Source organism: Phyllobates terribilis, unplaced genomic scaffold (assembly GCF_046119375.1).
Source record: "Phyllobates terribilis strain yellow unplaced genomic scaffold, ASM4611937v1 Scaffold_414__1_contigs__length_1644244, whole genome shotgun sequence".
Lineage (NCBI taxonomy): Eukaryota > Metazoa > Chordata > Amphibia > Anura > Dendrobatidae > Phyllobates > Phyllobates terribilis.
The window spans coordinates 824,350-852,206 of record NW_027363174.1 but is presented as its reverse complement, the minus strand read 5'-3'; the positions used below and the strand labels follow the sequence as shown (position 1 = coordinate 852,206).

General features: G+C 46.1%; 19 non-coding genes across 19 annotated transcripts; all 19 read left to right on the top strand.

Annotated features, from left to right (window-relative positions):
* The first annotated feature begins 418 nt into the window (after positions 1-418).
* On the top strand, positions 419-609 carry LOC141226755 (U2 spliceosomal RNA). The gene has a single exon (XR_012293878.1). It is a non-coding gene; the product is annotated as a U2 spliceosomal RNA (small nuclear RNA).
* Positions 610-1,732: 1,123 nt separating this feature from the next.
* On the top strand, positions 1,733-1,923 carry LOC141226754 (U2 spliceosomal RNA). Its single transcript, XR_012293877.1, has one exon. It is a non-coding gene; the product is annotated as a U2 spliceosomal RNA (small nuclear RNA).
* Positions 1,924-3,043: 1,120 nt separating this feature from the next.
* On the top strand, positions 3,044-3,234 carry LOC141225981 (U2 spliceosomal RNA). The gene has a single exon (XR_012293211.1). It is a non-coding gene; the product is annotated as a U2 spliceosomal RNA (small nuclear RNA).
* A 1,119-nt stretch (positions 3,235-4,353) lies between these two features.
* LOC141226753 (U2 spliceosomal RNA) lies at positions 4,354-4,544 on the top strand. Its single transcript, XR_012293876.1, has one exon. It is a non-coding gene; the product is annotated as a U2 spliceosomal RNA (small nuclear RNA).
* A 1,114-nt stretch (positions 4,545-5,658) lies between these two features.
* On the top strand, positions 5,659-5,849 carry LOC141226752 (U2 spliceosomal RNA). The gene has a single exon (XR_012293875.1). It is a non-coding gene; the product is annotated as a U2 spliceosomal RNA (small nuclear RNA).
* A 1,121-nt stretch (positions 5,850-6,970) lies between these two features.
* On the top strand, positions 6,971-7,161 carry LOC141226751 (U2 spliceosomal RNA). The gene has a single exon (XR_012293874.1). It is a non-coding gene; the product is annotated as a U2 spliceosomal RNA (small nuclear RNA).
* Positions 7,162-8,281: 1,120 nt separating this feature from the next.
* Positions 8,282-8,472, top strand: LOC141225979 (U2 spliceosomal RNA). Its single transcript, XR_012293210.1, has one exon. It is a non-coding gene; the product is annotated as a U2 spliceosomal RNA (small nuclear RNA).
* Positions 8,473-9,591: 1,119 nt separating this feature from the next.
* Positions 9,592-9,782, top strand: LOC141226750 (U2 spliceosomal RNA). The gene has a single exon (XR_012293873.1). It is a non-coding gene; the product is annotated as a U2 spliceosomal RNA (small nuclear RNA).
* Positions 9,783-10,904: 1,122 nt separating this feature from the next.
* LOC141226748 (U2 spliceosomal RNA) lies at positions 10,905-11,095 on the top strand. The gene has a single exon (XR_012293871.1). It is a non-coding gene; the product is annotated as a U2 spliceosomal RNA (small nuclear RNA).
* Positions 11,096-12,220: 1,125 nt separating this feature from the next.
* Positions 12,221-12,411, top strand: LOC141226747 (U2 spliceosomal RNA). Its single transcript, XR_012293870.1, has one exon. It is a non-coding gene; the product is annotated as a U2 spliceosomal RNA (small nuclear RNA).
* Positions 12,412-13,532: 1,121 nt separating this feature from the next.
* Positions 13,533-13,723, top strand: LOC141226124 (U2 spliceosomal RNA). The gene has a single exon (XR_012293351.1). It is a non-coding gene; the product is annotated as a U2 spliceosomal RNA (small nuclear RNA).
* Positions 13,724-14,844: 1,121 nt separating this feature from the next.
* LOC141226746 (U2 spliceosomal RNA) lies at positions 14,845-15,035 on the top strand. The gene has a single exon (XR_012293869.1). It is a non-coding gene; the product is annotated as a U2 spliceosomal RNA (small nuclear RNA).
* A 1,120-nt stretch (positions 15,036-16,155) lies between these two features.
* On the top strand, positions 16,156-16,346 carry LOC141226745 (U2 spliceosomal RNA). The gene has a single exon (XR_012293868.1). It is a non-coding gene; the product is annotated as a U2 spliceosomal RNA (small nuclear RNA).
* A 1,120-nt stretch (positions 16,347-17,466) lies between these two features.
* LOC141226744 (U2 spliceosomal RNA) lies at positions 17,467-17,657 on the top strand. The gene has a single exon (XR_012293867.1). It is a non-coding gene; the product is annotated as a U2 spliceosomal RNA (small nuclear RNA).
* Positions 17,658-18,777: 1,120 nt separating this feature from the next.
* LOC141226743 (U2 spliceosomal RNA) lies at positions 18,778-18,968 on the top strand. The gene has a single exon (XR_012293866.1). It is a non-coding gene; the product is annotated as a U2 spliceosomal RNA (small nuclear RNA).
* Positions 18,969-20,089: 1,121 nt separating this feature from the next.
* On the top strand, positions 20,090-20,280 carry LOC141226742 (U2 spliceosomal RNA). The gene has a single exon (XR_012293865.1). It is a non-coding gene; the product is annotated as a U2 spliceosomal RNA (small nuclear RNA).
* A 1,121-nt stretch (positions 20,281-21,401) lies between these two features.
* Positions 21,402-21,592, top strand: LOC141226175 (U2 spliceosomal RNA). Its single transcript, XR_012293401.1, has one exon. It is a non-coding gene; the product is annotated as a U2 spliceosomal RNA (small nuclear RNA).
* A 1,121-nt stretch (positions 21,593-22,713) lies between these two features.
* LOC141226741 (U2 spliceosomal RNA) lies at positions 22,714-22,904 on the top strand. Its single transcript, XR_012293864.1, has one exon. It is a non-coding gene; the product is annotated as a U2 spliceosomal RNA (small nuclear RNA).
* A 1,121-nt stretch (positions 22,905-24,025) lies between these two features.
* LOC141226444 (U2 spliceosomal RNA) lies at positions 24,026-24,216 on the top strand. Its single transcript, XR_012293575.1, has one exon. It is a non-coding gene; the product is annotated as a U2 spliceosomal RNA (small nuclear RNA).
* Positions 24,217-27,857: the final 3,641 nt, after the last annotated feature.

Here is a 27,857-nt window from a genome sequence, read left to right as displayed (position 1 = left end):
CGCGTGTCATAATAGGCTCTGAGCCTTTATATACCTGCGCACAGCAGCAGCCACCTTCAGTCTGCTGCTGGACAGCCAGCAGCAGCAGCAGCAGGAGAGGTAATTAATCAGCAACCCTCCTGCTAAGGGTAGACAGCTGCTCGTTCCACCCCCCCCCCGCCTTAATTGGTTCTCCTCCCTTCCAACGGTGTTGAGGCGGGTGGGAACAGCCGGGGGTTGAGGGTACTGTGCTAAAAGAGGTGGAGTTATGCAGATCTAAAATGCGTGGATTGCAGCAGCAGCAAGCCGAAAAGTGCAGGCATGTGAGGGATCTAGAGGTTGACAGCATGTCTTCTTAACGGGAGTCCAGGTGGCCATCTCCACAAATGGACTTTTCAGAATCCTTGGGTGGCACCGTAGTCGGAAACCAAGTCTGGTTATCGCTTCTCGGCCTTTTGGCTAAGATCAAGTGTAGTATCTGTTCTTATCAGTTTAATATCTGATACGTCCCCTATCTGGGGACCATATATTAAATGGATTTTTAGAACAGGGAGATGGAAAAAGAGCTTGCTCTGTCCACTCCACGCATTGACCTGGTATTGCAGTATCTCCAGGACCGGTGCACCCCTTCTTTAATGCAGTTTCTAAAATCAGAAAGAATTGAATTCAATGCTTTTTGTTCATTTTGCTTGTTTGTCGGATTTTGGGATGGACTCTTTGGCTTTGCTTTTCTTCTCCTCATTGGATTTTTCATGTTAAAAGTTGCAGAAGCCAGATGACAAGCTCATTTTGGTTCAACTTCAGCAACTGTGCATTGCATTGCCATGTAATGTAATGTAATGCAATGCTATCTATCTAGCTCTCCCTCTATACTTCCTTTTGGATAAACAGACATATTAGGCAAGCATTTTGGAGCTTTCACCTAAATAACTACAGGTGGTGAGATAAGCTGCACAATATAATTGACCTTTCAGTATATTGTTGCACACACACCATCTATTTAGCAAATGCCCTTGTTATCAACAGCAGCCTTTTAAACTCACCTGAGCTAACAGGTATGTGAGCTGGTTACTCTGCTGCGCTTAAAATTTCTTTTTTGGTTTGCTACAATGCCTTTTCTGAAACGTTGTCTCCCTCTGCTGGAACACTGACTTCTTTCATTTAATGCCTGCAGACTATAAAAGAGAAACCAACCCAAAAAGTTTGGTTGATTAGTCTGTGGCATTCTTTTAAACTGTTGCTTATGGCGGTCTCTGTGAGCTTCTCAGTGACATTCAGCCATCCAGGTATCCCGCCTGCAGTAGACGGAATGTGGCAATGGAACGCTGGCTGCGCGTGTCATAATAGGCTCTGAGCCTTTATATACCTGCGCACAGCAGCAGCCACCTTCAGTCTGCTGCTGGACAGCCAGCAGCAGCAGCAGCAGGAGAGGTAATTAATCAGCAACCCTCCTGCTAAGGGTAGACAGCTGCTCTTCCCCCCCCCCCCCCCCCGCCTTAATTGGTTCTCCTCCCTTCCAACGGTGTTGAGGCGGGTGGGAACAGCCGGGGGTTGAGGGTACTGTGCTAAAAGAGGTGGAGTTATGCAGATCTAAAACGCGTGGATTGCAGCAGCAGCAAGCCGAAAAGTGCAGGCATGTGAGGGATCTAGAGGTTGACAGCATGTCTTCTTAACGGGAGTCCAGGTGGCCATCTCCACAAATGGACTTTTCAGAATCCTTGGGTGGCACCGTAGTCGGAAACCAATTCTGGTTATCGCTTCTCGGCCTTTTGGCTAAGATCAAGTGTAGTATCTGTTCTTATCAGTTTAATATCTGATACGTCCCCTATCTGGGGACCATATATTAAATGGATTTTTAGAACAGGGAGATGGAAAAAGAGCTTGCTCTGTCCACTCCACGCATTGACCTGGTATTGCAGTATCTCCAGGACCGGTGCACCCCTTCTTTAATGCAGTTTCTAAAATCAGAAAGAATTGAATTCAATGCTTTTTGTTCATTTTGCTTGTTTGTCGGATTTTGGGATGGACTCTTTGGCTTTGCTTTTCTTCTCCTCATTGGATTTTTCATGTTAAAAGTTGCAGAAGCCAGATGACAAGCTCATTTTGGTTCAACTTCAGCAACTGTGCATTGCATTGCCATGTAATGTAATGTAATGCAATGCTATCTATCTAGCTCTCCCTCTATACTTCCTTTTGGATAAACAGACATATTAGGCAAGCATTTTGGAGCTTTCACCTAAATAACTACAGGTGGTGAGATAAGCTGCACAATATAATTGACCTTTCAGTATATTGTTGCACACACACCATCTATTTAGCAAATGCCCTTGTTATCAACAGCAGCCTTTTAAACTCACCTGAGCTAACAGGTATGTGAGCTGGTTACTCTGCTGCGCTTAAAATTTCTTTTTTGGTTTGCTACAATGCCTTTTCTGAAACGTTGTCTCCCTCTGCTGGAACACTGACTTCTTTCATTTAATGCCTGCAGACTATAAAAGAGAAACCAACCCAAAAAGTTTGGTTGATTAGTCTGTGGCATTCTTTTAAACTGTTGCTTATGGCGGTCTCTGTGAGCTTCTCAGTGACATTCAGCCATCCAGGTATCCCGCCTGCAGTAGACGGAATGTGGCAATGGAACGCTGGCTGCGCGTGTCATAATAGGCTCTGAGCCTTTATATACCTGCGCACAGCAGCAGCCACCTTCAGTCTGCTGCTGGACAGCCAGCAGCAGCAGCAGCAGGAGAGGTAATTAATCAGCAACCCTCCTGCTAAGGGTAGACAGCTGCTCGTTCCACTCCCCCCCCGCCTTAATTGGTTCTCCTCCCTTCCAACGGTGTTGAGGCGGGTGGGAACAGCCGGGGGTTGAGGGTACTGTGCTAAAAGAGGTGGAGTTATGCAGATCTAAAACGCGTGGATTGCAGCAGCAGCAAGCCGAAAAGTGCAGGCATGTGAGGGATCTAGAGGTTGACAGCATGTCTTCTTAACGGGAGTCCAGGTGGCCATCTCCACAAATGGACTTTTCAGAATCCTTGGGTGGCACCGTAGTCGGAAACCAATTCTGGTTATCTCTTCTCGGCCTTTTGGCTAAGATCAAGTGTAGTATCTGTTCTTATCAGTTTAATATCTGATACGTCCCCTATCTGGGGACCATATATTAAATGGATTTTTAGAACAGGGAGATGGAAAAAGAGCTTGCTCTGTCCACTCCACGCATTGACCTGGTATTGCAGTATCTCCAGGACCGGTGCACCCCTTCTTTAATGCAGTTTCTAAAATCAGAAAGAATTGAATTCAATGCTTTTTGTTCATTTTGCTTGTTTGTCGGATTTTGGGATGGACTCTTTGGCTTTGCTTTTCTTCTCCTCATTGGATTTTTCATGTTAAAAGTTGCAGAAGCCAGATGACAAGCTCATTTTGGTTCAACTTCAGCAACTGTGCATTGCATTGCCATGTAATGTAATGTAATGCAATGCTATCTATCTAGCTCTCCCTCTATACTTCCTTTTGGATAAACAGACATATTAGGCAAGCATTTTGGAGCTTTCACCTAAATAACTACAGGTGGTGAGATAAGCTGCACAATATAATTGACCTTTCAGTATATTGTTGCACACACACCATCTATTTAGCAAATGCCCTTGTTATCAACAGCAGCCTTTTAAACTCACCTGAGCTAACAGGTATGTGAGCTGGTTACTCTGCTGCGCTTAAAATTTCTTTTTTGGTTTGCTACAATGCCTTTTCTGAAACGTTGTCTCCCTCTGCTGGAACACTGACTTCTTTCATTTAATGCCTGCAGACTATAAAAGAGAAACCAACCCAAAAAGTTTGGTTGATTAGTCTGTGGCATTATTTTAAACTGTTGCTTATGGCGGTCTCTGTGAGCTTCTCAGTGACATTCAGCCATCCAGGTATCCCGCCTGCAGTAGACGGAATGTGGCAATGGAACGCTGGCTGCGCGTGTCATAATAGGCTCTGAGCCTTTATATACCTGCGCACAGCAGCAGCCACCTTCAGTCTGCTGCTGGACAGCCAGCAGCAGCAGCAGCAGGAGAGGTAATTAATCAGCAACCCTCCTGCTAAGGGTAGACAGCTGCTCGTTCCACCCCCCCCCGCCTTAATTTGTTCTCCTCCCTTCCAACGGTGTTGAGGCGGGTGGGAACAGCCGGGGGTTGAGGGTACTGTGCTAAAAGAGGTGGAGTTATGCAGATCTAAAACGCCTGGATTGCAGCAGCAGCAAGCCGAAAAGTGCAGGCATGTGAGGGATCTAGAGGTTGACAGCATGTCTTCTTAACGGGAGTCCAGGTGGCCATCTCCACAAATGGACTTTTCAGAATCCTTGGGTGGCACCGTAGTCGGAAACCAATTCTGGTTATCGCTTCTCGGCCTTTTGGCTAAGATCAAGTGTAGTATCTGTTCTTATCAGTTTAATATCTGATACGTCCCCTATCTGGGGACCATATATTAAATGGATTTTTAGAACAGGGAGATGGAAAAAGAGCTTGCTCTGTCCACTCCACGCATTGACCTGGTATTGCAGTATCTCCAGGACCGGTGCACCCCTTCTTTAATGCAGTTTCTAAAATCAGAAAGAATTGAATTCAATGCTTTTTGTTCATTTTGCTTGTTTGTCGGATTTTGGGATGGACTCTTTGGCTTTGCTTTTCTTCTCCTCATTGGATTTTTCATGTTAAAAGTTGCAGAAGCCAGATGACAAGCTCATTTTGGTTCAACTTCAGCAACTGTGCATTGCATTGCCATGTAATGTAATGTAATGCAATGCTATCTATCTAGCTCTCCCTCTATACTTCCTTTTGGATAAACAGACATATTAGGCAAGCATTTTGGAGCTTTCACCTAAATAACTACAGGTGGTGAGATAAGCTGCACAATATAATTGACCTTTCAGTATATTGTTGCACACACACCATCTATTTAGCAAATGCCCTTGTTATCAACAGCAGCCTTTTAAACTCACCTGAGCTAACAGGTATGTGAGCTGGTTACTCTGCTGCGCTTAAAATTTCTTTTTTGGTTTGCTACAATGCCTTTTCTGAAACGTTGTCTCCCTCTGCTGGAACACTGACTTCTTTCATTTAATGCCTGCAGACTATAAAAGAGAAACCAACCCAAAAAGTTTGGTTGATTAGTCTGTGGCATTCTTTTAAACTGTTGCTTATGGCGGTCTCAGTGAGCTTCTCAGTGACATTCAGCCATCCAGGTATCCCGCCTGCAGTAGACGGAATGTGGCAATGGAACGCTGGCTGCGCGTGTCATAATAGGCTCTGAGCCTTTATATACCTGCGCACAGCAGCAGCCACCTTCAGTCTGCTGCTGGACAGCCAGCAGCAGCAGGAGAGGTAATTAATCAGCAACCCTCCTGCTAAGGGTAGACAGCTGCTCGTTCCACCCCCCCCCCGCCTTAATTGGTTCTCCTCCCTTCCAACGGTGTTGAGGCGGGTGGGAACAGCCGGGGGTTGAGGGTACTGTGCTAAAAGAGGTGGAGTTATGCAGATCTAAAATGCGTGGATTGCAGCAGCAGCAAGCCGAAAAGTGCAGGCATGTGAGGGATCTAGAGGTTGACAGCATGTCTTCTTAACGGGAGTCCAGGTGGCCATCTCCACAAATGGACTTTTCAGAATCCTTGGGTGGCACCGTAGTCGGAAACCAAGTCTGGTTATCGCTTCTCGGCCTTTTGGCTAAGATCAAGTGTAGTATCTGTTCTTATCAGTTTAATATCTGATACGTCCCCTATCTGGGGACCATATATTAAATGGATTTTTAGAACAGGGAGATGGAAAAAGAGCTTGCTCTGTCCACTCCACGCATTGACCTGGTATTGCAGTATCTCCAGGACCGGTGCACCCCTTCTTTAATGCAGTTTCTAAAATCAGAAAGAATTGAATTCAATGCTTTTTGTTCATTTTGCTTGTTTGTCGGATTTTGGGATGGACTCTTTGGCTTTGCTTTTCTTCTCCTCATTGGATTTTTCATGTTAAAAGTTGCAGAAGCCAGATGACAAGCTCATTTTGGTTCAACTTCAGCAACTGTGCATTGCATTGCCATGTAATGTAATGTAATGCAATGCTATCTATCTAGCTCTCCCTCTATACTTCCTTTTGGATAAACAGACATATTAGGCAAGCATTTTGGAGCTTTCACCTAAATAACTACAGGTGGTGAGATAAGCTGCACAATATAATTGACCTTTCAGTATATTGTTGCACACACACCATCTATTTAGCAAATGCCCTTGTTATCAACAGCAGCCTTTTAAACTCACCTGAGCTAACAGGTATGTGAGCTGGTTACTCTGCTGCGCTTAAAATTTCTTTTTTGGTTTGCTACAATGCCTTTTCTGAAACGTTGTCTCCCTCTGCTGGAACACTGACTTCTTTCATTTAATGCCTGCAGACTATAAAAGAGAAACCAACCCAAAAAGTTTGGTTGATTAGTCTGTGGCATTCTTTTAAACTGTTGCTTATGGCGGTCTCTGTGAGCTTCTCAGTGACATTCAGCCATCCAGGTATCCCGCCTGCAGTAGACGGAATGTGGCAATGGAACGCTGGCTGCGCGTGTCATAATAGGCTCTGAGCCTTTATATACCTGCGCACAGCAGCAGCCACCTTCAGTCTGCTGCTGGACAGCCAGCAGCAGCAGCAGCAGGAGAGGTAATTAATCAGCAACCCTCCTGCTAAGGGTAGACAGCTGCTCTTCCCCCCCCCCCCCCCGCCTTAATTGGTTCTCCTCCCTTCCAACGGTGTTGAGGCGGGTGGGAACAGCCGGGGGTTGAGGGTACTGTGCTAAAAGAGGTGGAGTTATGCAGATCTAAAACGCGTGGATTGCAGCAGCAGCAAGCCGAAAAGTGCAGGCATGTGAGGGATCTAGAGGTTGACAGCATGTCTTCTTAACGGGAGTCCAGGTGGCCATCTCCACAAATGGACTTTTCAGAATCCTTGGGTGGCACCGTAGTCGGAAACCAATTCTGGTTATCGCTTCTCGGCCTTTTGGCTAAGATCAAGTGTAGTATCTGTTCTTATCAGTTTAATATCTGATACGTCCCCTATCTGGGGACCATATATTAAATGGATTTTTAGAACAGGGAGATGGAAAAAGAGCTTGCTCTGTCCACTCCACGCATTGACCTGGTATTGCAGTATCTCCAGGACCGGTGCACCCCTTCTTTAATGCAGTTTCTAAAATCAGAAAGAATTGAATTCAATGCTTTTTGTTCATTTTGCTTGTTTGTCGGATTTTGGGATGGACTCTTTGGCTTTGCTTTTCTTCTCCTCATTGGATTTTTCATGTTAAAAGTTGCAGAAGCCAGATGACAAGCTCATTTTGGTTCAACTTCAGCAACTGTGCATTGCATTGCCATGTAATGTAATGTAATGCAATGCTATCTATCTAGCTCTCCCTCTATACTTCCTTTTGGATAAACAGACATATTAGGCAAGCATTTTGGAGCTTTCACCTAAATAACTACAGGTGGTGAGATAAGCTGCACAATATAATTGACCTTTCAGTATATTGTTGCACACACACCATCTATTTAGCAAATGCCCTTGTTATCAACAGCAGCCTTTTAAACTCACCTGAGCTAACAGGTATGTGAGCTGGTTACTCTGCTGCGCTTAAAATTTCTTTTTTGGTTTGCTACAATGCCTTTTCTGAAACGTTGTCTCCCTCTGCTGGAACACTGACTTCTTTCATTTAATGCCTGCAGACTATAAAAGAGAAACCAACCCAAAAAGTTTGGTTGATTAGTCTGTGGCATTCTTTTAAACTGTTGCTTATGGCGGTCTCTGTGAGCTTCTCAGTGACATTCAGCCATCCAGGTATCCCGCCTGCAGTAGACGGAATGTGGCAATGGAACGCTGGCTGCGCGTGTCATAATAGGCTCTGAGCCTTTATATACCTGCGCACAGCAGCAGCCACCTTCAGTCTGCTGCTGGACAGCCAGCAGCAGCAGCAGCAGGAGAGGTAATTAATCAGCAACCCTCCTGCTAAGGGTAGACAGCTGCTCGTTCCACTCCCCCCCCGCCTTAATTGGTTCTCCTCCCTTCCAACGGTGTTGAGGCGGGTGGGAACAGCCGGGGGTTGAGGGTACTGTGCTAAAAGAGGTGGAGTTATGCAGATCTAAAACGCGTGGATTGCAGCAGCAGCAAGCCGAAAAGTGCAGGCATGTGAGGGATCTAGAGGTTGACAGCATGTCTTCTTAACGGGAGTCCAGGTGGCCATCTCCACAAATGGACTTTTCAGAATCCTTGGGTGGCACCGTAGTCGGAAACCAATTCTGGTTATCTCTTCTCGGCCTTTTGGCTAAGATCAAGTGTAGTATCTGTTCTTATCAGTTTAATATCTGATACGTCCCCTATCTGGGGACCATATATTAAATGGATTTTTAGAACAGGGAGATGGAAAAAGAGCTTGCTCTGTCCACTCCACGCATTGACCTGGTATTGCAGTATCTCCAGGACCGGTGCACCCCTTCTTTAATGCAGTTTCTAAAATCAGAAAGAATTGAATTCAATGCTTTTTGTTCATTTTGCTTGTTTGTCGGATTTTGGGATGGACTCTTTGGCTTTGCTTTTCTTCTCCTCATTGGATTTTTCATGTTAAAAGTTGCAGAAGCCAGATGACAAGCTCATTTTGGTTCAACTTCAGCAACTGTGCATTGCATTGCCATGTAATGTAATGTAATGCAATGCTATCTATCTAGCTCTCCCTCTATACTTCCTTTTGGATAAACAGACATATTAGGCAAGCATTTTGGAGCTTTCACCTAAATAACTACAGGTGGTGAGATAAGCTGCACAATATAATTGACCTTTCAGTATATTGTTGCACACACACCATCTATTTAGCAAATGCCCTTGTTATCAACAGCAGCCTTTTAAACTCACCTGAGCTAACAGGTATGTGAGCTGGTTACTCTGCTGCGCTTAAAATTTCTTTTTTGGTTTGCTACAATGCCTTTTCTGAAACGTTGTCTCCCTCTGCTGGAACACTGACTTCTTTCATTTAATGCCTGCAGACTATAAAAGAGAAACCAACCCAAAAAGTTTGGTTGATTAGTCTGTGGCATTATTTTAAACTGTTGCTTATGGCGGTCTCTGTGAGCTTCTCAGTGACATTCAGCCATCCAGGTATCCCGCCTGCAGTAGACGGAATGTGGCAATGGAACGCTGGCTGCGCGTGTCATAATAGGCTCTGAGCCTTTATATACCTGCGCACAGCAGCAGCCACCTTCAGTCTGCTGCTGGACAGCCAGCAGCAGCAGCAGCAGGAGAGGTAATTAATCAGCAACCCTCCTGCTAAGGGTAGACAGCTGCTCGTTCCACCCCCCCCCGCCTTAATTTGTTCTCCTCCCTTCCAACGGTGTTGAGGCGGGTGGGAACAGCCGGGGGTTGAGGGTACTGTGCTAAAAGAGGTGGAGTTATGCAGATCTAAAACGCCTGGATTGCAGCAGCAGCAAGCCGAAAAGTGCAGGCATGTGAGGGATCTAGAGGTTGACAGCATGTCTTCTTAACGGGAGTCCAGGTGGCCATCTCCACAAATGGACTTTTCAGAATCCTTGGGTGGCACCGTAGTCGGAAACCAATTCTGGTTATCGCTTCTCGGCCTTTTGGCTAAGATCAAGTGTAGTATCTGTTCTTATCAGTTTAATATCTGATACGTCCCCTATCTGGGGACCATATATTAAATGGATTTTTAGAACAGGGAGATGGAAAAAGAGCTTGCTCTGTCCACTCCACGCATTGACCTGGTATTGCAGTATCTCCAGGACCGGTGCACCCCTTCTTTAATGCAGTTTCTAAAATCAGAAAGAATTGAATTCAATGCTTTTTGTTCATTTTGCTTGTTTGTCGGATTTTGGGATGGACTCTTTGGCTTTGCTTTTCTTCTCCTCATTGGATTTTTCATGTTAAAAGTTGCAGAAGCCAGATGACAAGCTCATTTTGGTTCAACTTCAGCAACTGTGCATTGCATTGCCATGTAATGTAATGTAATGCAATGCTATCTATCTAGCTCTCCCTCTATACTTCCTTTTGGATAAACAGACATATTAGGCAAGCATTTTGGAGCTTTCACCTAAATAACTACAGGTGGTGAGATAAGCTGCACAATATAATTGACCTTTCAGTATATTGTTGCACACACACCATCTATTTAGCAAATGCCCTTGTTATCAACAGCAGCCTTTTAAACTCACCTGAGCTAACAGGTATGTGAGCTGGTTACTCTGCTGCGCTTAAAATTTCTTTTTTGGTTTGCTACAATGCCTTTTCTGAAACGTTGTCTCCCTCTGCTGGAACACTGACTTCTTTCATTTAATGCCTGCAGACTATAAAAGAGAAACCAACCCAAAAAGTTTGGTTGATTAGTCTGTGGCATTCTTTTAAACTGTTGCTTATGGCGGTCTCTGTGAGCTTCTCAGTGACATTCAGCCATCCAGGTATCCCGCCTGCAGTAGACGGAATGTGGCAATGGAACGCTGTCTGCGCGTGTCATAATAGGCTCTGAGCCTTTATATACCTGCGCACAGCAGCAGCCACCTTCAGTCTGCTGCTGGACAGCCAGCAGCAGCAGCAGCAGGAGAGGTAATTAATCAGCACCCCTCCTGCTAAGGGTAGACAGCTGCTCGTTCCACCCCCCCCCCCCGCCTTAATTGGTTCTCCTCCCTTCCAACGGTGTTGAGGCGGGTGGGAACAGCCGGTGGTTGAGGGTACTGTGCTAAAAGAGGTGGAGTTATGCAGATCTAAAACGCGTGGATTGCAGCAGCAGCAAGCCGAAAAGTGCAGGCATGTGAGGGATCTAGAGGTTGACAGCATGTCTTCTTAACGGGAGTCCAGGTGGCCATCTCCACAAATGGACTTTTCAGAATCCTTGGGTGGCACCGTAGTCGGAAACCAATTCTGGTTATCGCTTCTCGGCCTTTTGGCTAAGATCAAGTGTAGTATCTGTTCTTATCAGTTTAATATCTGATACGTCCCCTATCTGGGGACCATATATTAAATGGATTTTTAGAACAGGGAGATGGAAAAAGAGCTTGCTCTGTCCACTCCACGCATTGACCTGGTATTGCAGTATCTCCAGGACCGGTGCACCCCTTCTTTAATGCAGTTTCTAAAATCAGAAAGAATTGAATTCAATGCTTTTTGTTCATTTTGCTTGTTTGTCGGACTTTGGGATGGACTCTTTGGCTTTGCTTTTCTTCTCCTCATTGGATTTTTCATGTTAAAAGTTGCAGAAGCCAGATGACAAGCTCATTTTGGTTCAACTTCAGCAACTGTGCATTGCATTGCCATGTAATGTAATGTAATGCAATGCTATCTATCTAGCTCTCCCTCTATACTTCCTTTTGGATAAACAGACATATTAGGCAAGCATTTTGGAGCTTTCACCTAAATAACTACAGGTGGTGAGATAAGCTGCACAATATAATTGACCTTTCAGTATATTGTTGCACACACACCATCTATTTAGCAAATGCCCTTGTTATCAACAGCAGCCTTTTAAACTCACCTGAGCTAACAGGTATGTGAGCTGGTTACTCTGCTGCGCTTAAAATTTCTTTTTTGGTTTGCTACAATGCCTTTTCTGAAACGTTGTCTCCCTCTGCTGGAACACTGACTTCTTTCATTTAATGCCTGCAGACTATAAAAGAGAAACCAACCCAAAAAGTTTGGTTGATTAGTCTGTGGCATTCTTTTAAACTGTTGCTTATGGCGGTCTCTGTGAGCTTCTCAGTGACATTCAGCCATCCAGGTATCCCGCCTGCAGTAGACGGAATGTGGCAATGGAACGCTGGCTGCGCGTGTCATAATAGGCTCTGAGCCTTTATATACCTGCGCACAGCAGCAGCCACCTTCAGTCTGCTGCTGGACAGCCAGCAGCAGCAGCAGCAGGAGAGGTAATTAATCAGCAACTCTCCTGCTAAGGGTAGACAGCTGCTCGTTCCACCCCCCCCCCCCCCCGCCTTAATTGGTTCTCCTCCCTTCCAACGGTGTTGAGGCGGGTGGGAACAGCCGGGGGTTGAGGGTACTGTGCTAAAAGAGGTGGAGTTATGCAGATCTAAAACGCGTGGATTGCAGCAGCAGCAAGCCGAAAAGTGCAGGCATGTGAGGGATCTAGAGGTTGACAGCATGTCTTCTTAACGGGAGTCCAGGTGGCCATCTCCACAAATGGACTTTTCAGAATCCTTGGGTGGCACCGTAGTCGGAAACCAATTCTGGTTATCGCTTCTCGGCCTTTTGGCTAAGATCAAGTGTAGTATCTGTTCTTATCAGTTTAATATCTGATACGTCCCCTATCTGGGGACCATATATTAAATGGATTTTTAGAACAGGGAGATGGAAAAAGAGCTTGCTCTGTCCACTCCACGCATTGACCTGGTATTGCAGTATCTCCAGGACCGGTGCACCCCTTCTTTAATGCAGTTTCTAAAATCAGAAAGAATTGAATTCAATGCTTTTTGTTCATTTTGCTTGTTTGTCGGATTTTGGGATGGACTCTTTGGCTTTGCTTTTCTTCTCCTCATTGGATTTTTCATGTTAAAAGTTGCAGAAGCCAGATGACAAGCTCATTTTGGTTCAACTTCAGCAACTGTGCATTGCATTGCCATGTAATGTAATGTAATGCTATGCTATCTATCTAGCTCTCCCTCTATACTTCCTTTTGGATAAACAGACATATTAGGCAAGCATTTTGGAGCTTTCACCTAAATAACTACAGGTGGTGAGATAAGCTGCACAATATAATTGACCTTTCAGTATATTGTTGCACACACACCATCTATTTAGCAAATGCCCTTGTTATCAACAGCAGCCTTTTAAACTCACCTGAGCTAACAGGTATGTGAGCTGGTTACTCTGCTGCGCTTAAAATTTCTTTTTTGGTTTGCTACAATGCCTTTTCTGAAACGTTGTCTCCCTCTGCTGGAACACTGACTTCTTTCATTTAATGCCTGCAGACTATAAAAGAGAAACCAACCCAAAAAGTTTGGTTGATTAGTCTGTGGCATTCTTTTAAACTGTTGCTTATGGCGGTCTCTGTGAGCTTCTCAGTGACATTCAGCCATCCAGGTATCCCGCCTGCAGTAGACGGAATGTGGCAATGGAACGCTGGCTGCGCGTGTCATAATAGGCTCTGAGCCTTTATATACCTGCGCACAGCAGCAGCCACCTTCAGTCTGCTGCTGGACAGCCAGCAGCAGCAGCAGCAGGAGAGGTAATTAATCAGCAACCCTCCTGCTAAGGGTAGACAGCTGCTCGTTCCACCCCCCCCCCCACCTTAATTGGTTCTCCTCCCTTCCAACGGTGTTGAGGCGGGTGGGAACAGCCGGGGGTTGAGGGTACTGTGCTAAAAGAGGTGGAGTTATGCAGATCTAAAACGCGTGGATTGCAGCAGCAGCAAGCCGAAAAGTGCAGGCATGTGAGGGATCTAGAGGTTGACAGCATGTCTTCTTAACGGGAGTCCAGGTGGCCATCTCCACAAATGGACTTTTCAGAATCCTTGGGTGGCACCGTAGTCGGAAACCAATTCTGGTTATCGCTTCTCGGCCTTTTGGCTAAGATCAAGTGTAGTATCTGTTCTTATCAGTTTAATATCTGATACGTCCCCTATCTGGGGACCATATATTAAATGGATTTTTAGAACAGGGAGATGGAAAAAGAGCTTGCTCTGTCCACTCCACGCATTCACCTGGTATTGCAGTATCTCCAGGACCGGTGCACCCCTTCTTTAATGCAGTTTCTAAAATCAGAAAGAATTGAATTCAATGCTTTTTGTTCATTTTGCTTGTTTGTCGGATTTTGGGATGGACTCTTTGGCTTTGCTTTTCTTCTCCTCATTGGATTTTTCATGTTAAAAGTTGCAGAAGCCAGATGACAAGCTCATTTTGGTTCAACTTCAGCAACTGTGCATTGCATTGCCATGTAATGTAATGTAATGCAATGCTATCTATCTAGCTCTCCCTCTATACTTCCTTTTGGATAAACAGACATATTAGGCAAGCATTTTGGAGCTTTCACCTAAATAACTACAGGTGGTGAGATAAGCTGCACAATATAATTGACCTTTCAGTATATTGTTGCACACACACCATCTATTTAGCAAATGCCCTTGTTATCAACAGCAGCCTTTTAAACTCACCTGAGCTAACAGGTATGTGAGCTGGTTACTCTGCTGCGCTTAAAATTTCTTTTTTGGTTTGCTACAATGCCTTTTCTGAAACGTTGTCTCCCTCTGCTGGAACACTGACTTCTTTCATTTAATGCCTGCAGACTATAAAAGAGAAACCAACCCAAAAAGTTTGGTTGATTAGTCTGTGGCATTCTTTTAAACTGTTGCTTATGGCGGTCTCTGTGAGCTTCTCAGTGACATTCAGCCATCCAGGTATCCCGCCTGCAGTAGACGGAATGTGGCAATGGAACGCTGGCTGCGCGTGTCATAATAGGCTCTGAGCCTTTATATACCTGCGCACAGCAGCAGCCACCTTCAGTCTGCTGCTGGACAGCCAGCAGCAGCAGCAGCAGGAGAGGTAATTAATCAGCAACCCTCCTGCTAAGGGTAGACAGCTGCTCGTTCCACCCCCCCCCCCGCCATAATTGGTTCTCCTTCCTTCCAACGGTGTTGAGGCGGGTGGGAACAGCCGGGGGTTGAGGGTACTGTGCTAAAAGAGGTGGAGTTATGCAGATCTAAAACGCGTGGATTGCAGCAGCAGCAAGCCGAAAAGTGCAGGCATGTGAGGGATCTAGAGGTTGACAGCATGTCTTCTTAACGGGAGTCCAGGTGGCCATCTCCACAAATGGACTTTTCAGAATCCTTGGGTGGCACCGTAGTCGGAAACCAATTCTGGTTATCGCTTCTCGGCCTTTTGGCTAAGATCAAGTGTAGTATCTGTTCTTATCAGTTTAATATCTGATACGTCCCCTATCTGGGGACCATATATTAAATGGATTTTTAGAACAGGGAGATGGAAAAAGAGCTTGCTCTGTCCACTCCACGCATTGACCTGGTATTGCAGTATCTCCAGGACCGGTGCACCCCTTCTTTAATGCAGTTTCTAAAATCAGAAAGAATTGAATTCAATGCTTTTTGTTCATTTTGCTTGTTTGTCGGATTTTGGGATGGACTCTTTGGCTTTGCTTTTCTTCTCCTCATTGGATTTTTCATGTTAAAAGTTGCAGAAGCCAGATGACAAGCTCATTTTGGTTCAACTTCAGCAACTGTGCATTGCATTGCCATGTAATGTAATGTAATGCAATGCTATCTATCTAGCTCTCCCTCTATACTTCCTTTTGGATAAACAGACATATTAGGCAAGCATTTTGGAGCTTTCACCTAAATAACTACAGGTGGTGAGATAAGCTGCACAATATAATTGACCTTTCAGTATATTGTTGCACACACACCATCTATTTAGCAAATGCCCTTGTTATCAACAGCAGCCTTTTAAACTCACCTGAGCTAACAGGTATGTGAGCTGGTTACTCTGCTGCGCTTAAAATTTCTTTTTTGGTTTGCTACAATGCCTTTTCTGAAACGTTGTCTCCCTCTGCTGGAACACTGACTTCTTTCATTTAATGCCTGCAGACTATAAAAGAGAAACCAACCCAAAAAGTTTGGTTGATTAGTCTGTGGCATTCTTTTAAACTGTTGCTTATGGCGGTCTCTGTGAGCTTCTCAGTGACATTCAGCCATCCAGGTATCCCGCCTGCAGTAGACGGAATGTGGCAATGGAACGCTGGCTGCGCGTGTCATAATAGGCTCTGAGCCTTTATATACCTGCGCACAGCAGCAGCCACCTTCAGTCTGCTGCTGGACAGCCAGCAGCAGCAGCAGCAGGAGAGGTAATTAATCAGCAACCCTCCTGCTAAGGGTAGACAGCTGCTCGTTCCACCCCCCCCCCGCCTTAATTGGTTCTCCTCCCTTCCAACGGTGTTGAGGCGGGTGGGAACAGCCGGGGGTTGAGGGTACTGTGCTAAAAGAGGTGGAGTTATGCAGATCTAAAACGCGTGGATTGCAGCAGCAGCAAGCCGAAAAGTGCAGGCATGTGAGGGATCTAGAGGTTGACAGCATGTCTTCTTAACGGGAGTCCAGGTGGCCATCTCCACAAATGGACTTTTCAGAATCCTTGGGTGGCACCGTAGTCGGAAACCAATTCTGGTTATCGCTTCTCGGCCTTTTGGCTAAGATCAAGTGTAGTATCTGTTCTTATCAGTTTAATATCTGATACGTCCCCTATCTGGGGACCATATATTAAATGGATTTTTAGAACAGGGAGATGGAAAAAGAGCTTGCTCTGTCCACTCCACGCATTGACCTGGTATTGCAGTATCTCCAGGACCGGTGCACCCCTTCTTTAATGCAGTTTCTAAAATCAGAAAGAATTGAATTCAATGCTTTTTGTTCATTTTGCTTGTTTGTCGGATTTTGGGATGGACTCTTTGGCTTTGCTTTTCTTCTCCTCATTGGATTTTTCATGTTAAAAGTTGCAGAAGCCAGATGACAAGCTCATTTTGGTTCAACTTCAGCAACTGTGCATTGCATTGCCAAGTAATGTAATGTAATGCAATGCTATCTATCTAGCTCTCCCTCTATACTTCCTTTTGGATAAACAGACATATTAGGCAAGCATTTTGGAGCTTTCACCTAAATAACTACAGGTGGTGAGATAAGCTGCACAATATAATTGACCTCTCAGTATATTGTTGCACACACACCATCTATTTAGCAAATGCCCTTGTTATCAACAGCAGCCTTTTAAACTCACCTGAGCTAACAGGTATGTGAGCTGGTTACTCTGCTGCGCTTAAAATTTCTTTTTTGGTTTGCTACAATGCCTTTTCTGAAACGTTGTCTCCCTCTGCTGGAACACTGACTTCTTTCATTTAATGCCTGCAGACTATAAAAGAGAAACCAACCCAAAAAGTTTGGTTGATTAGTCTGTGGCATTCTTTTAAACTGTTGCTTATGGCGGTCTCTGTGAGCTTCTCAGTGACATTCAGCCATCCAGGTATCCCGCCTGCAGTAGACGGAATGTGGCAATGGAACGCTGGCTGCGCGTGTCATAATAGGCTCTGAGCCTTTATATACCTGCGCACAGCAGCAGCCACCTTCAGTCTGCTGCTGGACAGCCAGCAGCAGCAGCCGCAGGAGAGGTAATTAATCAGCAACCCTCCTGCTAAGGGTAGACAGCTGCTCGTTCCACCCCCCCCCCGCCTTAATTGGTTCTCCTCCCTTCCAACGGTGTTGAGGCGGGTGGGAACAGCCGGGGGTTGAGGGTACTGTGCTAAAAGAGGTGGAGTTATGCAGATCTAAAACGCGTGGATTGCAGCAGCAGCAAGCCGAAAAGTGCAGGCATGTGAGGGATCTAGAGGTTGACAGCATGTCTTCTTAACGGGAGTCCAGGTGGCCATCTCCACAAATGGACTTTTCAGAATCCTTGGGTGGCACCGTAGTCGGAAACCAATTCTGGTTATCGCTTCTCGGCCTTTTGGCTAAGATCAAGTGTAGTATCTGTTCTTATCAGTTTAATATCTGATACGTCCCCTATCTGGGGACCATATATTAAATGGATTTTTAGAACAGGGAGATGGAAAAAGAGCTTGCTCTGTCCACTCCACGCATTGACCTGGTATTGCAGTATCTCCAGGACCGGTGCACCCCTTCTTTAATGCAGTTTCTAAAATCAGAAAGAATTGAATTCAATGCTTTTTGTTCATTTTGCTTGTTTGTCGGATTTTGGGATGGACTCTTTGGCTTTGCTTTTCTTCTCCTCATTGGATTTTTCATGTTAAAAGTTGCAGAAGCCAGATGACAAGCTCATTTTGGTTCAACTTCAGCAACTGTGCATTGCATTGCCATGTAATGTAATGTAATGCAATGCTATCTATCTAGCTCTCCCTCTATACTTCCTTTTGGATAAACAGACATATTAGGCAAGCATTTTGGAGCTTTCACCTAAATAACTACAGGTGGTGAGATAAGCTGCACAATATAATTGACCTTTCAGTATATTGTTGCACACACACCATCTATTTAGCAAATGCCCTTGTTATCAACAGCAGCCTTTTAAACTCACCTGAGCTAACAGGTATGTGAGCTGGTTACTCTGCTGCGCTTAAAATTTCTTTTTTGGTTTGCTACAATGCCTTTTCTGAAACGTTGTCTCCCTCTGCTGGAACACTGACTTCTTTCATTTAATGCCTGCAGACTATAAAAGAGAAACCAACCCAAAAAGTTTGGTTGATTAGTCTGTGGCATTCTTTTAAACTGTTGCTTATGGCGGTCTCTGTGAGCTTCTCAGTGACATTCAGCCATCCAGGTATCCCGCCTGCAGTAGACGGAATGTGGCAATGGAACGCTGGCTGCGCGTGTCATAATAGGCTCTGAGCCTTTATATACCTGCGCACAGCAGCAGCCACCTTCAGTCTGCTGCTGGACAGCCAGCAGCAGCAGCAGCAGGAGAGGTAATTAATCAGCAACCCTCCTGCTAAGGGTAGACAGCTGCTCGTTCCACCCCCCCCCCGCCTTAATTGGTTCTCCTCCCTTCCAACGGTGTTGAGGCGGGTGGGAACAGCCGGGGGTTGAGGGTACTGTGCTAAAAGAGGTGGAGTTATGCAGATCTAAAACGCGTGGATTGCAGCAGCAGCAAGCCGAAAAGTGCAGGCATGTGAGGGATCTAGAGGTTGACAGCATGTCTTCTTAACGGGAGTCCAGGTGGCCATCTCCACAAATGGACTTTTCAGAATCCTTGGGTGGCACCGTAGTCGGAAACCAATTCTGGTTATCGCTTCTCGGCCTTTTGGCTAAGATCAAGTGTAGTATCTGTTCTTATCAGTTTAATATCTGATACGTCCCCTATCTGGGGACCATATATTAAATGGATTTTTAGAACAGGGAGATGGAAAAAGAGCTTGCTCTGTCCACTCCACGCATTGACCTGGTATTGCAGTATCTCCAGGACCGGTGCACCCCTTCTTTAATGCAGTTTCTAAAATCAGAAAGAATTGAATTCAATGCTTTTTGTTCATTTTGCTTGTTTGTCGGATTTTGGGATGGACTCTTTGGCTTTGCTTTTCTTCTCCTCATTGGATTTTTCATGTTAAAAGTTGCAGAAGCCAGATGACAAGCTCATTTTGGTTCAACTTCAGCAACTGTGCATTGCATTGCCAAGTAATGTAATGTAATGCAATGCTATCTATCTAGCTCTCCCTCTATACTTCCTTTTGGATAAACAGACATATTAGGCAAGCATTTTGGAGCTTTCACCTAAATAACTACAGGTGGTGAGATAAGCTGCACAATATAATTGACCTCTCAGTATATTGTTGCACACACACCATCTATTTAGCAAATGCCCTTGTTATCAACAGCAGCCTTTTAAACTCACCTGAGCTAACAGGTATGTGAGCTGGTTACTCTGCTGCGCTTAAAATTTCTTTTTTGGTTTGCTACAATGCCTTTTCTGAAACGTTGTCTCCCTCTGCTGGAACACTGACTTCTTTCATTTAATGCCTGCAGACTATAAAAGAGAAACCAACCCAAAAAGTTTGGTTGATTAGTCTGTGGCATTCTTTTAAACTGTTGCTTATGGCGGTCTCTGTGAGCTTCTCAGTGACATTCAGCCATCCAGGTATCCCGCCTGCAGTAGACGGAATGTGGCAATGGAACGCTGGCTGCGCGTGTCATAATAGGCTCTGAGCCTTTATATACCTGCGCACAGCAGCAGCCACCTTCAGTCTGCTGCTGGACAGCCAGCAGCAGCAGCAGCAGGAGAGGTAATTAATCAGCAACCCTCCTGCTAAGGGTAGACAGCTGCTCGTTCCACCCCCCCCCCCGCCTTAATTGGTTCTCCTCCCTTCCAACGGTGTTGAGGCGGGTGGGAACAGCCGGGGGTTGAGGGTACTGTGCTAAAAGAGGTGGAGTTATGCAGATCTAAAACGCGTGGATTGCAGCAGCAGCAAGCCGAAACGTGCAGGCATGTGAGGGATCTAGAGGTTGACAGCATGTCTTCTTAACGGGAGTCCAGGTGGCCATCTCCACAAATGGACTTTTCAGAATCCTTGGGTGGCACCGTAGTCGGAAACCAATTCTGGTTATCGCTTCTCGGCCTTTTGGCTAAGATCAAGTGTAGTATCTGTTCTTATCAGTTTAATATCTGATACGTCCCCTATCTGGGGACCATATATTAAATGGATTTTTAGAACAGGGAGATGGAAAAAGAGCTTGCTCTGTCCACTCCACGCATTGACCTGGTATTGCAGTATCTCCAGGACCGGTGCACCCCTTCTTTAATGCAGTTTCTAAAATCAGAAAGAATTGAATTCAATGCTTTTTGTTCATTTTGCTTGTTTGTCGGATTTTGGGATGGACTCTTTGGCTTTGCTTTTCTTCTCCTCATTGGATTTTTCATGTTAAAAGTTGCAGAAGCCAGATGACAAGCTCATTTTGGTTCAACTTCAGCAACTGTGCATTGCATTGCCAAGTAATGTAATGTAATGCAATGCTATCTATCTAGCTCTCCCTCTATACTTCCTTTTGGATAAACAGACATATTAGGCAAGCATTTTGGAGCTTTCACCTAAATAACTACAGGTGGTGAGATAAGCTGCACAATATAATTGACCTCTCAGTATATTGTTGCACACACACCATCTATTTAGCAAATGCCCTTGTTATCAACAGCAGCCTTTTAAACTCACCTGAGCTAACAGGTATGTGAGCTGGTTACTCTGCTGCGCTTAAAATTTCTTTTTTGGTTTGCTACAATGCCTTTTCTGAAACGTTGTCTCCCTCTGCTGGAACACTGACTTCTTTCATTTAATGCCTGCAGACTATAAAAGAGAAACCAACCCAAAAAGTTTGGTTGATTAGTCTGTGGCATTCTTTTAAACTGTTGCTTATGGCGGTCTCTGTGAGCTTCTCAGTGACATTCAGCCATCCAGGTATCCCGCCTGCAGTAGACGGAATGTGGCAATGGAACGCTGGCTGCGCGTGTCATAATAGGCTCTGAGCCTTTATATACCTGCGCACAGCAGCAGCCACCTTCAGTCTGCTGCTGGACAGCCAGCAGCAGCAGCCGCAGGAGAGGTAATTAATCAGCAACCCTCCTGCTAAGGGTAGACAGCTGCTCGTTCCACCCCCCCCCCCGCCTTAATTGGTTCTCCTCCCTTCCAACGGTGTTGAGGCGGGTGGGAACAGCCGGGGGTTGAGGGTACTGTGCTAAAAGAGGTGGAGTTATGCAGATCTAAAACGCGTGGATTGCAGCAGCAGCAAGCCGAAAAGTGCAGGCATGTGAGGGATCTAGAGGTTGACAGCATGTCTTCTTAACGGGAGTCCAGGTGGCCATCTCCACAAATGGACTTTTCAGAATCCTTGGGTGGCACCGTAGTCGGAAACCAATTCTGGTTATCGCTTCTCGGCCTTTTGGCTAAGATGAAGTGTAGTATCTGTTCTTATCAGTTTAATATCTGATACGTCCCCTATCTGGGGACCATATATTAAATGGATTTTTAGAACAGGGAGATGGAAAAAGAGCTTGCTCTGTCCACTCCACGCATTGACCTGGTATTGCAGTATCTCCAGGACCGGTGCACCCCTTCTTTAATGCAGTTTCTAAAATCAGAAAGAATTGAATTCAATGCTTTTTGTTCATTTTGCTTGTTTGTCGGATTTTGGGATGGACTCTTTGGCTTTGCTTTTCTTCTCCTCATTGGATTTTTCATGTTAAAAGTTGCAGAAGCCAGATGACAAGCTCATTTTGGTTCAACTTCAGCAACTGTGCATTGCATTGCCATGTAATGTAATGTAATGCAATGCTATCTATCTAGCTCTCCCTCTATACTTCCTTTTGGATAAACAGACATATTAGGCAAGCATTTTGGAGCTTTCACCTAAATAACTACAGGTGGTGAGATAAGCTGCACAATATAATTGACCTTTCAGTATATTGTTGCACACACACCATCTATTTAGCAAATGCCCTTGTTATCAACAGCAGCCTTTTAAACTCACCTGAGCTAACAGGTATGTGAGCTGGTTACTCTGCTGAGCTTAAAATTTCTCTTTTGGTTTGCTACAATGCCTTTTCTGAAACGTTGTCTCCCTCTGCTGGAACACTGACTTCTTTCATTTAATGCCTGCAGACTATAAAAGAGAAACCAACCCAAAAAGTTTGGTTGATTAGTCTGTGGCATTCTTTTAAACTGTTGCTTATGGCGGTCTCTGTGAGCTTCTCAGTGACATTCAGCCATCCAGGTATCCCGCCTGCAGTAGACGGAATGTAGCAATGGAACGCTGGCTGCGCGTGTCATAATAGGCTCTGAGCCTTTATATACCTGCGCACAGCAGCAGCCACCTTCAGTCTGCTGCTGGACAGCCAGCAGCAGCAGCAGCAGGAGAGGTAATTAATCAGCAACCCTCCTGCTAAGGGTAGACAGCTGCTCGTTCCACCCCCCCCCCCGCCTTAATTGGTTCTCCTCCCTTCCAACGGTGTTGAGGCGGGTGGGAACAGCCGGGGGTTGAGGGTACTGTGCTAAAAGAGGTGGAGTTATGCAGATCTAAAACGCGTGGATTGCAGCAGCAGCAAGCCGAAAAGTGCAGGCATGTGAGGGATCTAGAGGTTGACAGCATGTCTTCTTAACGGGAGTCCAGGTGGCCATCTCCACAAATGGACTTTTCAGAATCCTTGGGTGGCACCGTAGTCGGAAACCAATTCTGGTTATCGCTTCTCGGCCTTTTGGCTAAGATCAAGTGTAGTATCTGTTCTTATCAGTTTAATATCTGATACGTCCCCTATCTGGGGACCATATATTAAATGGATTTTTAGAACAGGGAGATGGAAAAAGAGCTTGCTCTGTCCACTCCACGCATTGACCTGGTATTGCAGTATCTCCAGGACCGGTGCACCCCTTCTTTAATGCAGTTTCTAAAATCAGAAAGAATTGAATTCAATGCTTTTTGTTCATTTTGCTTGTTTGTCGGATTTTGGGATGGACTCTTTGGCTTTGCTTTTCTTCTCCTCATTGGATTTTTCATGTTAAAAGTTGCAGAAGACAGATGACAAGCTCATTTTGGTTCAACTTCAGCAACTGTGCATTGCATTGCCATGTAATGTAATGTAATGCAATGCTATCTATCTAGCTCTCCCTCTATACTTCCTTTTGGATAAACAGACATATTAGGCAAGCATTTTGGAGCTTTCACCTAAATAACTACAGGTGGTGAGATAAGCTGCACAATATAATTGACCTTTCAGTATATTGTTGCACACACACCATCTATTTAGCAAATGCCCTTGTTATCAACAGCAGCCTTTTAAACTCACCTGAGCTAACAGGTATGTGAGCTGGTTACTCTGCTGCGCTTAAAATTTCTTTTTTGGTTTGCTACAATGCCTTTTCTGAAACGTTGTCTCCCTCTGCTGGAACACTGACTTCTTTCATTTAATGCCTGCAGACTATAAAAGAGAAACCAACCCAAAAAGTTTGGTTGATTAGTCTGTGGCATTCTTTTAAACTGTTGCTTATGGCGGTCTCTGTGAGCTTCTCAGTGACATTCAGCCATCCAGGTATCCCGCCTGCAGTAGACGGAATGTGGCAATGGAACGCTGGCTGCGCGTGTCATAATAGGCTCTGAGCCTTTATATACCTGCGCACAGCAGCAGCCACCTTCAGTCTGCTGCTGGACAGCCAGCAGCAGCAGCAGCAGGAGAGGTAATTAATCAGCAACCCTCCTGCTAAGGGTAGACAGCTGCTCGTTCCACCCCCCCCCCCGCCTTAATTGGTTCTCCTCCCTTCCAACGGTGTTGAGGCGGGTGGGAACAGCCGGGGGTTGAGTGTACTGTGCTAAAAGAGGTGGAGTTATGCAGATCTAAAACGCGTGGATTGCAGCAGCAGCAAGCCGAAAAGTGCAGGCATGTGAGGGATCTAGAGGTTGACAGCATGTCTTCTTAACGGGAGTCCAGGTGGCCATCTCCACAAATGGACTTTTCAGAATCCTTGGGTGGCACCGTAGTCGGAAACCAATTCTGGTTATCGCTTCTCGGCCTTTTGGCTAAGATCAAGTGTAGTATCTGTTCTTATCAGTTTAATATCTGATACGTCCCCTATCTGGGGACCATATATTAAATGGATTTTTAGAACAGGGAGATGGAAAAAGAGCTTGCTCTGTCCACTCCACGCATTGACCTGGTATTGCAGTATCTCCAGGACCAGTGCACCCCTTCTTTAATGCAGTTTCTAAAATCAGAAAGAATTGAATTCAATGCTTTTTGTTCATTTTGCTTGTTTGTCGGATTTTGGGATGGACTCTTTGGCTTTGCTTTTCTTCTCCTCATTGGATTTTTCATGTTAAAAGCTGCAGAAGACAGATGACAAGCTCATTTTGGTTCAACTTCAGCAACTGTGCATTGCATTGCCATGTAATGTAATGTAATGCAATGCTATCTATCTAGCTCTCCCTCTATACTTCCTTTTGGATAAACAGACATATTAGGCAAGCATTTTGGAGCTTTCACCTAAATAACTACAGGTGGTGAGATAAGCTGCACAATATAATTGACCTTTCAGTATATTGTTGCACACACACCATCTATTTAGCAAATGCCCTTGTTATCAACAGCAGCCTTTTAAACTCACCTGAGCTAACAGGTATGTGAGCTGGTTACTCTGCTGCGCTTAAAATTTCTTTTTTGGTTTGCTACAATGCCTTTTCTGAAACGTTGTCTCCCTCTGCTGGAACACTGACTTCTTTCATTTAATGCCTGCAGACTATAAAAGAGAAACCAACCCAAAAAGTTTGGTTGATTAGTCTGTGGCATTCTTTTAAACTGTTGCTTATGGCGGTCTCTGTGAGCTTCTCAGTGACATTCAGCCATCCAGGTATCCCGCCTGCAGTAGACGGAATGTGGCAATGGAACGCTGGCTGCGCGTGTCATAATAGGCTCTGAGCCTTTATATACCTGCGCACAGCAGCAGCCACCTTCAGTCTGCTGCTGGACAGCCAGCAGCAGCAGCAGCAGGAGAGGTAATTAATCAGCAACCCTCCTGCTAAGGGTAGATGACGCGCCCCTGGGCCTGTGTCGCGCTGCGCTGCGCATGCGGGAGCTTACCCGGAGCCGGATCTGTGGAGGGTTGTAGTCTCGTGGCGGTGACCCGGTCCGTGCCCAGGGAGTCAAACTAGACGGCAGTCCATTAGTAGTAAATGGTTGATGACTACGCCACCCGTTGAGTGCAGCCAGGGGGCTGCTGCTGCAGGGCAGACCGCTGAGGCCGATGGTGGGATTGTGCAGCGTGATAGTATAACCCCCAACGGGAGGGGTATGGCCTCAGGGCAGCCGACGTGGATGATGGGGGTAGCAGGAACCACTCAGAGACGGTACGGTGTAGTTCAGGGTCTTTACTGGTAATAACAAAAGACCCTCCCGGAGTACTTGCTAGCGGATGGGGCCTGGTCAGTCCTTGAGCAGATGGGATCTCCCCTGGCCAGGCGTAGTTGTAGGCCTCCCAAACTGACTGTACTCTTCTGGCTACCTTGCTAGGAGCTGATGTAAGTAGCCCACGTCCCTGAGTGTACCGTGTGGTGCTCACCCGTATGGCCGGTGACTCGGGGCCTTCTAATGGCTTCCGCTCCACGATGGCGGTGCTGGTCCCACGCGTGTGACCGTGCCTTCGGGCTTCTGGGCCAGAGGACCTGAAATCCCCTGCCTGACGGATTCTGCTGCTGGGTAGGAATTAGTCCCCACAGCCTCGGACTCCGGGTCCGATAAAAAGCCTTCTTAGTCAGGGCGAACTCTGCAGCTGCCAGCCCCTGACTCCTTGTAACTGCTGTTTCTTCCTATGCTGTCTCTACTTCTTCTCTTCTTCTACTCACTCACCCTGCCTCAGCCCCAGGTTTTTATAGGGGAAGTTCTTCCCCTCCCAAGACTGGGCAGGAGGTGTGGCATGCACAGGATCCCTGACTAAAGGACCTCCCACCTGCTCTCAGACATAACATTACGTTACTGTGGCAACCAGACCCCTGGGGTGTCACATTCCCCCCTAGTAAAATTTAGTACTCCGGGACTAAACACATTTAGAAAACATAACAAGGTAAAACATTAATAATACAATAAGAAAACATATAAAGATGGTTACGGCGTGTCCGCAACCGGGTGCAGTCTCTGAAGAAAGCAAGGTGTCCATTTCACCAACACAGGGAGACGTAACCAGGTAGGGGTCTGTTCTACCCCGAGTCCTTGACAGTCTTTAGTCCATCCTGGGTTACGCTCCAACTATATACAAGGATTCCCGGTAAATCCACCAAGGATTCCTAAAAACAACTAGAAATACAAAATTACACACAAGCAACTATAGACAGGTAAACATTATAAAATAGCTTAAACATTTAGATCCTCCAACGTGCGGGTAACTGGCCTCTAGTGGCCCTAGTGGACCTACGGAGCTGACTGTCTGGCCCTGAACTACAGGGTGTAGGAGCTGTCAAGGGTAAACTGGGCAGCTGTCTACCGGCTCTTTGTCTCACTAGGGGTACGGCAGGCTCACTATAAGCAGAGGGTTGATTCTCCTGTTCTGCTAGTGTGGAGTCTTCTGCCTCCCGGACCGGCTGTTCTTCCAGCTCTACCCGTTGCTCCGTAGGTTCTTGGGATGATGGTTGGAGGAAGGTGAGTACGGGTACCACAACTGCACCATTGACTTGAGTCCAAGACCGAGGGAAGTCCCCGAGCGCGGTACTAACCATATCTTCCCTTTCTTCCACGGGTCGATGGTCTTCTTGTTCCTCTTCAGGGTTCCTCAGTTGTTCGGGACACTTCTTCAGGTGGTCCCGGGATACAATGGCTGTGGTTTCCCCTCCGTCTTTACTGATGGTACAGACCTTCGGGTTTTCGTGGCTTGAGGGCAGTACGGTGTACGGGTCCTTCTCCCACTGGTCGTCCAACTTGTGGAGCCGTCTCTTCCTCTTCAAGACCTGCTCTCCGGGTACCAGGGGAACAGCGGGAGCATACTGGTTGTATGTCTTCTCTTGTTTTTCCCTAGCCTGACAGAGACTTCGCTCCACGCTCTCCTGTACTCTCCGGTACTGCTGCTGCCTCTCTGTGTCCCAGTCTGTTTCTGGTGAAGTGTCCTCGGGTGTCAGGACTCCCATTTCCAGGTCAACAGGTAACTTACCAGGTCTTGCCCTCATTAGGTAAGCCGGGGTACAGTTGGTGGAACCTACCGGGATGTGGTTGTATAGGTCCACCAGATCGGGCAACTTCTCAGGCCACAGACTGCGTTCTTCCAGGGGCAATGTTTTTAGAAGATCCATTACCACCTGGTTCATTTTTTCACAAAGTCCATTAGTTTGCGGATGGTAGGGTGTCGTCCTTATCTTCCGGCAGCCATACAGATTGCAGAATTCCTGGAAGACCTCCGCTTCAAAGGCAGTTCCCTGGTCCGTCAGCACTTGGTCCGGGTACCCGTGTGGATGGCAGAAGTGCTGCTGGAAGGCTCTAGCTGCTGTTTGAGCCGTTAAGTCCTTGACGGGGACGACAACCAAGAACCGGGAGTAATGATCCACGATGGTTAACGCGTAGACGTAGCCACTTCTGCTTGGGGTCAGTTTTACATGATCCAAGGCTACCAGTTCCAACGGTTGCCGGGTGACGATGGACTGCAGGGGAGTCTTCTGGCTGGCCCGGTCCTTCCTTCTCAGATTGCACGGGCCACAGTCTCTGCACCACTTCTCGATGGTTCCCCTCATGCCTACCCAGTGGAACCGCTCGCGCAGCAGGAACTCCAGCTTTTTCCACCCGAAGTGTCCAGCTCCGTCGTGGTATGCCTCCATCACCATGGCTGCGTCTCTTCGGGGCACCACTACTTGCCAGA